The 13919-nt window shown below is 40.0% G+C and overlaps 1 long non-coding RNA gene across 3 annotated transcripts; it reads left to right on the forward strand.

Moving 5' to 3' along the window:
* The first annotated feature begins 1996 nt into the window (after positions 1-1996).
* On the forward strand, positions 1997-10490 carry LOC131576407 (uncharacterized). 3 transcript variants are annotated; one of them, XR_009276970.1, is made up of 3 exons: positions 1997-2415; positions 5228-5371; positions 9411-9935. It is a non-coding gene; the product is annotated as an uncharacterized LOC131576407 (long non-coding RNA). The 3 variants fall into 3 exon arrangements; XR_009276969.1 differs by lacking the exon at positions 9411-9935 and adding an exon at positions 5671-9395; XR_009276968.1 differs by lacking the exon at positions 9411-9935 and adding an exon at positions 9942-10490 and having other exon boundaries at positions 1998-2415.
* Positions 10491-13919: the final 3429 nt, after the last annotated feature.

Genomic DNA, 13919 nt, shown 5'->3' on the forward strand with positions numbered 1-13919 from the left:
TAGTAAGTTTTGAAGTGCTCAGGACTTTGTCTTAGAGAATAAAATTTTGCCTCTCCTGTTGTAGGGATGTGTAGAATAGTTGCCTGTAGTTGATGGAACTGAAGAGAGTAGATAAAACTAGAGGTACACTAGAGGTGGGTAAGCTTAAAAAATGTAAATGTTTACAGCAGCATTCAACACGAACAGATGTGAAAAAATATTTTTGGTCATAGTCAGCAAATTTCCAGCCCATTGCTATCTCACTTTTAGAATGAAAGGTCACATTTTAAATAAACTTTGCTCTTATATTTTCAGAAGAAAACATTTATGAAGTGTTTTAGTTGCACTGGGTGATCTTAGTGGTCTTCTCAAACCTTTGCGATTTTATGATTCTATCTGCATCTTTCTGAACAAGATCACAGAATCAGAGAATTGTTAGGGTTGGAAGGGACCTCTGGAGGTCATCTAGTCCAACTCCCCAGCCAAGATAGGGTTGCCTAGAGCAGGTTACAGGCAAACACATCTGTGTGGGATTTGAATGCCTCCAGACGAAGGTTCACGACCTCTCTGGGCAGCGTGTTCTAGTGCTCTGCCACCCTGCACCTAAAGAAGATGAGGGGAGAGTTGCTTGCATCTGCTGGAGTGTTTCTAGGAGCTTTATTCCAGCCAGTGTGGGCACAGGGATTCGGTGGAAGGTCTTGGTGTTCTTTTCTCTGGAACGCCATCCTGATTCACACAGATGGACAGGACAGCTTTGAGCAAGTCCTTTGATTTGTGAAGTCGTTCATGAGAGTTAATTTCTACTTGTTTATGTGCTGAACAGGCACATTGAGTTTCTGAACAGACCTTGCAGTTCCTAATGTGGGCACCAGTGAGAGGCAGAACTCGCTACAGACTGAGCTCCCAGCAGACACCCACGAATGGGCGCTGGGCAGCCCGCACTTTCCACAGAACGAGATTAAAAAGGGGGGACGATTCGAGTCACCTCCCGTTTGTGCCGCTACTGCCATGCTCAATGCCAGCGCCTGGACAAAAGCCCGGGCGGGACGAGCCCTCGCCGCCGCGCCCCGGCCGCGTCCCGCCAGGCAGCGCCGCGCTCCGCCCGCCGAGCGGCAGCAGCGGCCCAGGGCTCGGGCGGCTTCGGCCCTCGCCTCAGCTGGGCCGGGCCGGGCCGGGCTGGACTCGCCGCTTCGCTCTGGCTGGAGCCGCGTTCCTCCCTGCTCACGGGCAGTCTTAACGTAGGAACTGCCGGGAGTCCCGGGGCCAGCCATCCCGACGGCCTGTGAACAGCAGCGGCCGCCTGCTAGGACCGTGTAGTTCATCGTACGCAGAAGCCGATGCGGGGATGGGCAGCTTGAGGCAGGCACTGTCAGCTCGTGTCCCGCTCTGCCGGTCCTCGCTACGTGCCCTGGGTTTACCCGGTGCGAACTGTGGCGCTGAACCAGGGACGAGCCCGGCCTCTGCCGAGGCGCAGGCTCTGCCCTCTCCCGCCGGCCCAGGGAAGCCCGGGATTTGGGGAGCAGCCCGGGATTTGGGGAGCAGCCCGGGATTTGGGGAGCAGCCCGGGATTTGGGGAGCAGCCCGGGATTTGGGGAGCAGATTGGAATTTGGGGAGCAGCCCGGGATTTGGGGAGCAGCCTGGTCATACTGCGCTGAGCAAACCCCATGGCACAGCCGAGCGTGTGGGCTGAGATGTGGGGCGCGGGGAGATATAATCGGGTTGTGAGCTGCAAGCAGAGAGCAGATTAATGCGGATTTGAACTCCTTGCTGAGGCAATTGGAGGGGATGTGTTCAGGCGTTTGCAATGTGTTTGTATTTGGTATAAGCTTTCCTCTCCCGCATATGCACATTGGATTTAATAGCACAAATGTAGACCTTTGCCTTCGCCTTTCAGAGGAACATCTCATCACCACGGAGGTGTAGTCACTGATACAGCTCCATGCAGTCACAAGACCCAGTGCAATAGAGACAGAACATAAACAGCATTTGTATGCACATCTGAACGACAGTAATAATGCAGGCAGACACAGGCACATTCAGTTGAATTTGTGCCTTCTGAATATGCGGTGTTTTTTAGCTCCGTTGTTTTTGGGGTCTTCTTGGGTCAGCCCTATTGTGCCATTTTCCTGTAGACCTTCAGATGCCCTCTCCTACTCAGTATGCCCTGTGCTAGAACACTGTATTCAAGTGGTTAAATTTCCATGATGCAAGTAGAAACAAACCTTATAAACCTTGTCAGAGGAAGAAGATTCAGTGGTATTAGATGGCAGGGTTTAAAATGTTTAAAGCCTAAATCGGGAAAAGAGCTTGTAAGGCTTTTCTCCTACAGGTTGAAGTACCAAAAAGGCATGGACCTGTGGTTCTGAAACCCCTGCTTAAGGTCCAGCAGGGCCAGGCTTCCAGATGTGGTGTGGCATGCTCTCTGCTGTGTATCTGTGAGTAAATGAGAGATGGTTTTATCTCTCACACATATTTAAGTCCTTTTATCTGAGGAAAGAAAAAGGGAATAAAGATGAACTCCCAATGGAGAAATTATTTCTATTGTATAAGTCTATTTTCTCTAACTTTGAGAATAATTCTGAGTCAAAATCCCTTTGCCAAAATATAGATTGGTATAAAATTTATCTGAACTGAGGAGTGGCCTTAGTAAAGCTGTAGGAAGTGCTTCTCTCCAGTTGCTCCCTGGAAGACCCCAGCAGCAGTGGCAAGTGATTGCAGAAGTTTTCTTCTGTACCTCTTCACAGCCACAGAAGAAACATTCCAACCTGCTTCTATTTGCCAGGTTTCTCAGGGTGGGCAGGAAGAAAACCAGAGAGGGCTAGGCTGCACCTGATGCTGGCCAAGCCACTATTTTTTGCTGTCATCAGAGGTAAACATTAACATTGCCATAGAACTCAATAGATTGAGCTTTTTTCTAGAACAGTTGCATTTAATGACAATTATTTAGCATGGTTTGTTGTACGACTTTTTGCCCTGTACAGTGTCTTCCCTACCTCCCTTAAATCTGTGATTTTGTGCCTCAGTGACTTTATTATTACTGTTTCTTCTTTCTTTGTTTATTAAAATAGAAAGTATGCTATGTTATGTTTGGGTTATCTGATCTGATCTGATCTGCTCTGCTCTGTACACCAATAGCTTTTGGAAGTGCACCCAAGATAATTATTACTTGCTGAAGTCAAGGTGAAGTCTCTGAGTGACTGAATGTGCACATATATATGTTTGCATTGACAGAGGTCATCTGGTGCATTATTTTATCTATGTGTTGCTTAGTTTCCAAGTTATGTAGGAGGCCTAGCAAATGGAGCTGCTGTAACTGTGACTAGGTATGTCTTTGCATTATTTGCACTGTCACTGCATTTTATGGAGAAAATACTTTCTTTTTGTGTCTGCATATTGTTGTTTTCTATATATCTGCATATTGTCGCATATTGGTTTTTTTTGGTTTTTTTTCTGCTAGCATCAATTTGTGTTGAATTGTCTAATAGAGTTTGTGTAATAAAACTAGGTTTATATTCCAAGGCACTGACATTTCCTTGAATTTTCATGAAACTTTTATGCTCAAGTATTGATATTTATTTCTTTGTAAGCTTAAAACTGTGCAAGAAAATAAAAAATATTAAATAAACAGAGGAAAAGTAGCCAGCAAAATAATACAAGTACAACAGGACACAGTGAGATAATTAACCCTAAGTTCATGAAACAGGTTCAACAAAGGCTTGCAGGCAGCCTGCCTAATAGCAGTTATATAATAGCAATAATTTGTTGCCTTGCTGCAGAGCCCTTTTTACCCCCCCTCTCTCCCTGATAAAATGTTTAGCACACCTTGTACTGTGCTTCAGGGGCTTGAGCACATGAGCTTATTGTTTTGCTGTTTATACCTCTCTTTCCCAAATGCCTGGAATTTCTGGTTCCCCAGCAACCCCAGGGGTATCCAAATCCTGCACTTTGCACTATGCAATAATGTCTGTATGGTCTGGAGTGGGTTTAGGGCTGAAAAGTCATGGTACTTTAACCTGCATAAAAAACAAGGAATGAAACCTGTGGACTGTAGTACCTGAATTTAATAAGAATGGGTCACAGGGAGAATTTCAGCCGTAGTGATTTATGAATTTGGAACCACTTAACGACTCTGTCTTGCTTCAGTTTATCCTATCTTCTGAGACATTATCCATCCAACGCAAGACTCTGATCCCTGATAACTGTAGGAATGAAAACTGACATATTAAACAGACTTACCATGCTCTGAGGTTTTCTGCATCCACTGTCCCTCATCAGTTTTAGAAAATTATTGCCTTCAACTACAGAGGGCTTATTAATGTAAAATTGCAACAGTGGTATTATAATGCAGTGGTAGCATAATGCAGGAAGGGCTTTGCTGCTGAATTTTTTTCCCTTTCTGGTAGGAAAGTATGTAAATGAGGGGGGCATCAGCGGAGTTAGGAAAGGAAAAGCAGCACTGTAAGGTACTTAGCCGTCTTTTCCTCATAGTTAAACTAAGTGCTCCATTTGGCAAGCAATAACCTTCATGACAATAGCTATTAACTATGTTGTCATTTCTTTGGTGTCAAAACTTTTTGTACAGAAATACAGACACATTTTGTGAAAGCAGGGAAGTTGACTCTATTAATATTAAACCTTAGGAAGCTTCCACAGGCTTGTGGTTCTCCTTCTCCCAGATCATCTCAAGTTTCAGTCCTGCCTTCCAAAAATTGTAAGATATCCATTTTGGAGCATAATGTTGGAAAAAACTTCCTAAGTATATTGTTCCTGGTTAGATGATCTCATGTGATTGGATGCTGCTGTTCAGAACCATCCTCTTCTTGGAATCAGATTTTCCAGAGACTGATTATGAGAGAGTTTAAGGCTCCATGCTTTGGATAGGGCCTTACCAAAAAGCTGTCAAAGGGGCTCATGGTGTGTGTAAGAGACACACTTTTGAGTGACATCCTTAGCCTCACCCTGCTGCAGGTTGATCTGCTAAGGTCATTGATAGAGCATCCTGTAGATACCCAACTGCACCTGATGTTGCAAGATCTTGACACAATGATGCCTGGAACTTCTGCAAATGTCACCCTTCCAGGTCACCCTTCATACTTTCCATCAGGCTGTGAGAATTCTAGCATGATTCCACCATCAGGGAGTTTCAGGGACTGTTCCTTGACTTGAGAGGACAAGAATTAAGATTAATTATGAAAGTCTTTTGAGAAAAAAATTAAGGTTAACCAGCAGTGTCGTATGTCTATACAGTTTTCAGAAAACAGGAATGTCGGAGGAAATGAATACCCAGTTTGCAGAAGCACTGGAAGACACAGAAATGTGAATAGTCTGCCTGGTCCTCATTACTTCTCTCTCTGCTACAATTTACCTGAGAAATTATGGGAAAAAAAGAAGGTAAGTTTTAGTTTTCTAACTCAGTTATATTCTCATAAGATTATTTTGCTAATTCAGATTACTATCCCATAAGATATGTTTGCTAACTCAGGCTGCTATCATTGCAGACATATAAAGGCATTGAAATCTTAGTTGTGGGGTTGCAGTATAGATGTCATTAACAATAAAAGGGCTTGTGTTGCAGACAAGTCTTTTATTGGAAGAGTTTAGATGTCCTCCAGAAGAGTCAAAAACTGCATGTGCACTATGGAAGATGTAAGGGACAAAAGAGGTAAAAATGGCACATTTAATTTGAACAGAACTCTTCAGGAATCAGTCAGGAAGATCAAAAGACAAACTAAGAAGCCTGAGAAATAAGGCAGGAACTGATATTGTCAGAAATCCATCAAATCACAGTGAAAAACAGAGCAACATGAATTGCTGAATATTGGCAGATAAAGAAAGTGAAAAGGCCTGGATAATTTCCACGAATTAACCACAGAAGTAGACTCAAAGTGAGAAGGAAAGAGAAGCATTTAAAGGACAGAGATAACATTATAGTGGAGAATTTGGCGAAAGGAAAATGTCAGCTCCAAAACTGGTGCTTCTGGATAGTAGAATTAAAATAAGGCACATCAGAAAGATTGACTCAAGAGTGGACCAAGACAGAGACTGAGATGCTTCAAAAGAAATGTGGATATATTGGGGGGAAAATAGCGTTTACTGAAATAACCATAATTTATAAAGAGAAGAAACTTGGATTAAAGAATAATACTCATAAAAAATTACATACTAATAATACCAGCATTTAGTTCATGAATCCTGGAAACTAAAGTAGGAGCCAGTTGGGAGAAAAGGTAAATAATGTTATATTGTGTGTCTCTACTATTACTTTAATCAGCCTGACTTTTATGTTAAGAACACTTAAGCTAGAAAAACCTGTTCATCTCCTGTACAAATATTAGTATAAAATAGATGTCTCAGAACAATACCACATCCACTAGCCATTAAACACCTTGTAATCAAACAAAATATTTAGTTTGTTTCAAAGCCAATCCCATGGGATCAAGCTTATTTCGTGTTTTATCAACACTAAAGGATACCCTGTCATCTCTTATCTGTCTTCTCAAGGAAAAAGAATTCCTTTTTAATTAGGTCATTGCAGTTCTAATGTGCTGCTGCTCTCATATAGACTCTTCCTGGTATATAACAATGGATAAATACAGTATAGCATTTAAGGAGGTTTGATGCTGGCATGGATATATTAATATGCAGGCTGTAGAGGAGGTAGAGACGACAGACTTTGATAATACAAATTCCTTTCCTGAGTTTTGTCCCAGTTCTGACCAAACCTAAGGCTGGCATTTAAGTTAGGGTCATTTTTACCAATACTGCCAAGCTAGGTATTGATAATTGATATCAAAGGCCTACACTGTAGCCATTGAATAAAATCTGCTTTTCAAGTCATTCAGTGCTTAGAAATCTAACAAAGATCAAGAGATGATCATCCTATATACATAATTCTGAGCTATCCACACCATATTCTTTTGTGAGGTCAAGTCAGACAAGAGAAGTGGGAAGGATTTAAGAGTGATGTTGGTTGTTGTTCACCTGGAAAGGAGATGGGTGATAGTTTTCAGAGAAGATTCAGTTTGTTTATAAGTTAAAGGAGTTTATTGAAATAAAACAAAAACTACACAGCTAATGCATAAAAATGTTGTTAAGCAGAAAGTCCAAAAAATGTTGAATTAAGCCTCATTTTAATTTAGATTTATTGTGATAAAAATATTTTAAGACATAGTTTTAAAACACCTTGTTTATAAGACTTTAAATTTTGAAATATCACCGTATGTTTTTGTCCTTAATACAGTTTAGACTGAATTTTCATTATGTAATAGTCATATTAAAAAAATTAATAGATTCTGAATTTGGCTCAATTGCAATTTTTTGCTAGGAACAATTACAGATTCTTCTAAAAGTAATTATAAAGAGAGTTGATTATTTGTGTGTGTCTGAGGCTGCCTCTGTAATGTTATTGTAACTGGACAAATTATATAATTGAAAGAAATAGTAATTTGCTACTGAAGTGCCATATAGTTGTTGTTCAGAGTGACTTTCAGTTTTGTAGCAGCTTCTTGGGACTGGAATATTTCTGCTAGAGGTGGATCCTGAGTAACCTTTTCCTCAGAACCCTTCTTGTGGGGTAATGTCAGACTGTTGCTGTACATCACTTGTAAAGATCTGAGGAAGAGAGAGTGAGTTAACGAGGTCAGGGAGTGTAGAGCCGCCTGTGCCAGTCTATATGCAATAAAGGCCCTGTATTACACAACTTGCAGTGGGGTTCAGAGCTCTTCTGTTTGCTGCTGTTCTTTCTGCCAACACTATTGATCAGTCCTTTGCCTTGTGTGCACTCCAGTCCAAAATAAAGCTGTTCCTGCCCAGAGGGGCTTTTGCCTTATCTTAGTCTCCATTATTCTGTGCAGCAAATCATTGATATGAATTGATGTTAACCACACCTAGTCTTTTGGGCTAGAGATGGCTGTAGTTTGGCCTGTACGTTCCCTGTAATTTGCCACACATTTAGGCACAGCTCCCACCCTAGAGGAGTGTGCTATTTGACTGACAGGGAGTCTGTGCTAGTGTAGGATCTCATGAGTAGCCCCTAGCTGTGGGAGGAAGTGAGCTGGTACAAGCTGATGAATCCAGCTAGTCACACCAGCAAGTGGTGTACATACAGCAAGCACAGCCTTGGCTCTGCACACAGTGAGAAGCTGCTGTCATGTGTGAACTATCCCCAGACTTCTTCCATCTCTCAGCTTCTCAACGGATCTGGTATATGTCTCATGTCAATCAAATAAAGCTTTGCATTGTTCACCAGTTCCTGGCTCTCGATCTTATCAGCTACAGGAGGTCTTTTCATGTTTTTTCTTTCCCTATCCAAAGCTTTTTAGTCCTTCACACCTCAAACTGTATTGTGAGTTCTGCCCATCGTGGTGGAACTATTATCAATAATGTCTTTATGATAAAGCAGTCAATATGCTGCAAGGCTTCATCACAGATCAGCTTGTTATATCACCTTATAAATCAGCTCATATTGGTTGTGGGAAGTCATCTTCTGTTAAATAGCCAAGTTTTGTACTTGTCTGGCAGAGAGGTAAGGTACAAGAGCTTGGTACAGATTTACTTTAGCAGAGAGCTTGATCCTGTGTTGACCATATAGTTACCGTGAAAATTCATCATAAATTATGATTCTTTCCTTTTTTAGGAGATCATTTGTGTGTCTCCAATGACAAGGTGGTTCTAAATTAGGCAAACTCATTAATGACTTAAAACTTGGTTCTATTGATAGATACAAAATGAAAGTTACGTTTTTTTCCAGAGCTTTCTCATAAACAGCCTTAGCAATTTATTCAGAGGTGTTCAGTAAGTAAATCATTAGCATGAACAGATCTTATTAATCCCTCTGCAAAGGTGAATGAAAAAACACTGACTTTTGTAGTCTAAATTGAGTCTGAGAACCCTTTTTGGAGGTTACAGATCATTGTGCCTCATGGCCTAAGCAAGACAAGCAGGATGTGCTTCAAGATGCATCCTGTTTTAATGTTCCTTATAACAACAAAGTGCTTAAAAGGGCTTGATTGACCTTTATTCTACCTTACATCTCATCATGGAGATACTTCAAAATTAAGAACTGCTCTAGGCCAGGAGAGACTTTCCAGGAATCTTGAAAGTCTGGGTTTCTGATTGCATCAGAGGTTTTAATAAACTCATTGAAGCAATGTAAATGCCTTAAGTTTTACTTCTTCCTTTTCCTGTCTTTCTATGGTGATAAATGCTATAAAAAAATTCCTATTGTTTGCCTGAAAACTGCTTTTTGATTTCGCAAAATAAGAATTGGCAGAGTATGAATACTGTTAACACTGATGCTCTACCACAGTAGTCTTTTATGTCATACAACTTGATCTAGATTCAGTGACAAACGGCCTTTAATCCAGTTTGTCAGCAGGTATGTCTGACTAAGATAACAAGTCTGAGAAATACATGTTTCCTTTCCAAACAGAAGCTGACTGGCCTTATTACTGCTGGCAAATCAGCTGGGATGCTTTCACTTCATACTGTCAAACCATCCCTGTATGAAATGACAAGCCTCATCTGCGCTATTTCTTCAAATAAAGCACAATCTCTCTGACTTTGCACAGTCAACCTCACTAGCTATTTTTATTCAGCACAGCAGCTATGGCAGTTGCCCTTCAGCGTTACTTTGCATTCTGGAAGAAGGTTCCATAATTTTTTCCTCTGTGCACAGAAGTTTCAGATGGTAGCTGTAACTGACTGCAATAATGCTTGGTTTCGACCACAGGAAAAGAAACAAGTATTAAGCAGACACAGCATGTGATGTCTTTCAGGAAAACACACAATTTTTAGAAGTTTACCTAGTAATCTTAATTCCCAGTTGCGAGTTATCTGTACAAGCACAGAAGAGCGCTGTTGCCTTTTTATGAATTTTTTTTACAGCACCCTGTATTCTAGGCTGGCTGTACACAGCTTTATCCTCACATTACCACCCTTCTGCCTGCATACTTTTCTACAGGATTTGCTCCCAGCACTGGCAACTGCAGGACATCACTGACACTGAAAGAGCTATAACAGCTTATACAGCACCATCATGGATCTTTTTCTGGGTCAATACATCACTGTGCTAAGTGTCTCCACTCCTGTGAAGTTATTATTTAGAGGTTTTCACCATTTTTGTAACCCAAAATTTGCATGTTAAAATTAAACTTATTCAAAAAATGTCAGCTGTGCATTCTGACAAAGCCACATACATAGTTTAACTGGTCAGCCAAGCCTGTTTCCCAGGGAATTGCTGACAGACAAAATCATGACTACCAAAATCATGTTCTTGGTAAAATCAGCTTTTGTAAGCAACTCTTTCTCCTCTAAACTCTGGCAATAAGATGTAATTAATTTCTATGTCTAAATTCAGTTTGATTTCCATTCTTTGAAGAATATTCAGCTCAATACAAGTGTGGGAAATAGGTTACATCCTGCTGCCAGTCCAATATAGAATGCTATTTAGAATTTAAAGGCAAACATAATTTCTGCAATGCTTTGATGTAAAAGAGGTGGTACCTGTAATAGCAGACAATTTGGTACACAGTGTACAGTTATTTGTACATTTTGAAAAGCTTTTTACAATGAGCTGTATAATCAAACCAGTTTTGTGTTGTATATCAGTCCTGGGAAAATACTAATCCAGTCAGAATCCTTAAGGCTGACTAATGCTAATGCTTACTGGAAAGAAGTTTTCGGAGTTGCATGCGAGAAACACAACGAAAAATGAGGAAATATGAAAATAGTAGTTACTGAACTTTGCTTTCTGAGTAGAAAAGTCAATTTTGTGAGCTATGCAATAAATCCGAATGTGATAAATTAGAAGTATTCAATTTAAATTTTGATTAGTTTACAGCAATCCAAATTCAAAGCATCTATTTTCTAGTCATTCTTGTTGAAGATCAAGTCCTGCATTCCACCTGCAAGTAAGGTCTTCCTGTAGCTGTAAAGTAGACATGAATTTGGATTTTTAATTTTCCTCCACTTCCTACTTCTTTTGAAAAAGAAAGACATATAGCTTGGACAGATATGAAGAACAAAAGGAACTCTATAGAAGCATTTACAATCCATGACTTTGTAAAGTGTCTAAAACTCTGATGAGCTTCTAACAATAATCTTTATTTTTAATGGGTGCTAATCCACATGCCCAGAGTAAGCCTCTTAAAATGCTAAAACCATAAAAACGTGAACTGTTATTTTTTCTAGATTGTCCTATGCTTTTTGAAAATACTGTCACCCCACTGCTTGTTTCTGAAAACAGTTATCATTTCCTCTAATAGCAGCAGCTAGCCAATTTCACTTTACCTAAAGCCATCTTGTCAAAAAAAATCTATGGCAAAGCTAAGTTCTGTCACTGATGTGTTTTAATAATTTGTGGGGAATGTTGCAGGGTGACACAAATATTTTCAGTTAGCCTGGTTGCTTGCAAGGTAGCTGCCCCCTAAGCAAGTAGAAGAGATATTTCATGAAATCCGCTCTAGGATGGAAAAGCTCGTAGAAGATTTTCAGAGAAAGGAAGAGAGTGGAGACCAGACAATATCCATTCCAACACAAAGCATTAAACGTGGCTGGGATAACCAGTGGTGTTATCCACTGACAGGGGCTGAATTTTTCAATGACTTTCTGACTAAAAACTGGTTCAGCCAGCTCTCTACTGCTTTTCCTTTTCACACTACCTCAGGCCTTAATCTGGAGAGGACATTCTGGGGTCAAGCTCTGACATGAGTAGGAGATGAAGTATTATCCCCAGTTTAAACTGTTTGCAAGATAACATATTTGAAATAGTTATCTCAGTACCTTGTGTAAAGGAGTGAGGAAAGTATCAGCAACTCCATGGGTCAACATTCAGAAAACTACCATGAAAGAACCATTTCTTTATTTTTTCAGTGCTGGAAGCAGTTTAGCCACAAGGCTGGCTTTACATTTTGCTTTGATTGCATATGCCAGTGAAAAGGTTGAACTGATTTGAACTTTGTGAGATGGATAGCAGCTGTTGTACTAAGCTGTTTAAACCCACCAATTTGGGCTTAAACCTTGGCTGAGTAAATACAAAGCCTTAACCATACATAGTACCCGTAATGAGCTTTCCTCTTTCAATTTCTGTGAACAGAATTTATTTTTAAATCAACAACATTTTACTGCCAGATTTTCCAATACCAAATTTTCCAATGCCAGATACAGAAGCATCTTACAAAAAAAAAAAAAAAAAAACAACTAAAAATAAAGCAGGTGTGTATATTTTCATTTTTCATGAATGAAGTTACTGTTCATCACTGCTGAATGCAGTATAGCTCTCTCCTCCCTAAAACAAAGTTTAAAACGTCTAGCACTGGAATCATGAAAAAATTGGAAAAAATATTTCTTTGCGCATATGTGTGCATTTCTAGTATGTCGCTGGAATAGGATAAAGGAAGATAAAGGGGATGAGAAGAAATGTAAACAAAACCAGCCTACGAAGTGTACTACTTCCAACTTCCTGTTGGTTTCTGTAACCTTTAAAGTCTAAAAATCAGTATATGCATATAAGAACAGCAAAAGTTCCAAAGCATTCCTTTGGAAGTCACAAGGTTGTTTCCTTATCACTGAGTAAGGCATCTAATGCTGACACAAGTAAGACAATAATGTTAATTTTTTACCCAGAAAAGAATGAGTGAGCAGTTAATAGTGTAGAGAAAGAAACATTAGTTCTGAGACACAAGGTTGTTACAATTCAGAATTATACTTAACCCCAGAAAATCTGAAGGTCCTTTGCCCAGTATCTCAGCATATCACAGAATTTCACAGAGAATGCAGAACCTTTAATTTAGTGGCAGCTTGACATAGAAATACATAGCAAAATAGATTTCTCAGTATCATACTGTAGGTTTTCCTAGACAGAAACATAAACAAACCAACAGATACTTTGTCAAAATAAAACTCAACTACAGGAACCAAAAAGAGGTATGCATTATGTGACTATTTCACCGATTTACTATTTGCAAACCTTGGCAGGTTTCATTGCTGCTTTTAAGCTACCTCCAATTCAGTGACAGATGCACACAGCTACTAGGATAGTCCAGTTCAATCTGCAGTATTTCATTAGAACCAGAAGCCTCAGGTATAGGCTTTGGATCAAAGGTTAGGGTTTGTATCCATCCTCCTTCTTTACAGCCATTGATGGCAAAAGGCACAGGTTCAGATGAAAGTCTTTTGGGCAAAGCTAGGTGAATGCCTTTTGTTACTAAGACGGTTTGCTCTGCTATTTCCTGCTCTATTGGATGTGAAACTTTAGTAAGAGAAACTAAAAAGAAAAACAATTTTAAAAAATCAATATTTATTCTCTTGTGACATTCTTGGAAGCTTTGCACAGTGCAGTCATTGGTGCTCAGCCACCATCTAACTCCCATCCTGGGGGCAACTGAGAGCTCCTGTGTAAGCTCTCCTTGGTCACTGCTTTGCTCAGAGCTCATAGTTCTTCTGTGTGCTTAGCACTGCTTTTTTCAACCCCTGAGCATTTTCATGACACTGTCTGTAGTTGGAGTAGGAAGTTCACTCAAAGGGTAAAAGAGGAGCTTGTCACCATTCCCTTGTACCCTGAGAAGCAGCATTCCTCTGTTCAAAGAGGATCTCATGTTAAATAAATCTTACAATGCCCATCACAGGGGTATCTGGTTGAATACTATTTTCAGTGACTTCACTTTACACATTCAGCAAACAAAAGCAGAGTATGGTGTGGTCTCTAGTAACAAAAATAGAATACCTCAGAGTGTGTGTTTTTGTTTATTTTATTTAATTTGAAATTAGGAAGTTGTCACAGAAGATCAAATCTCATTTCTTCCTAAGTTGTACATTTTTATCTGCAATGAAGGTGAAGGTGATATGGCTATTTGATTTTGGTTGGATTTTTAAGTTCAGGTTATTTAATTGATCTACATTTAGCAGGACAGATGACCTTAATAACTCATCAGAGAACCTA

This window comes from Poecile atricapillus, chromosome 2 (assembly GCF_030490865.1).
Source record: "Poecile atricapillus isolate bPoeAtr1 chromosome 2, bPoeAtr1.hap1, whole genome shotgun sequence".
Lineage (NCBI taxonomy): Eukaryota > Metazoa > Chordata > Aves > Passeriformes > Paridae > Poecile > Poecile atricapillus.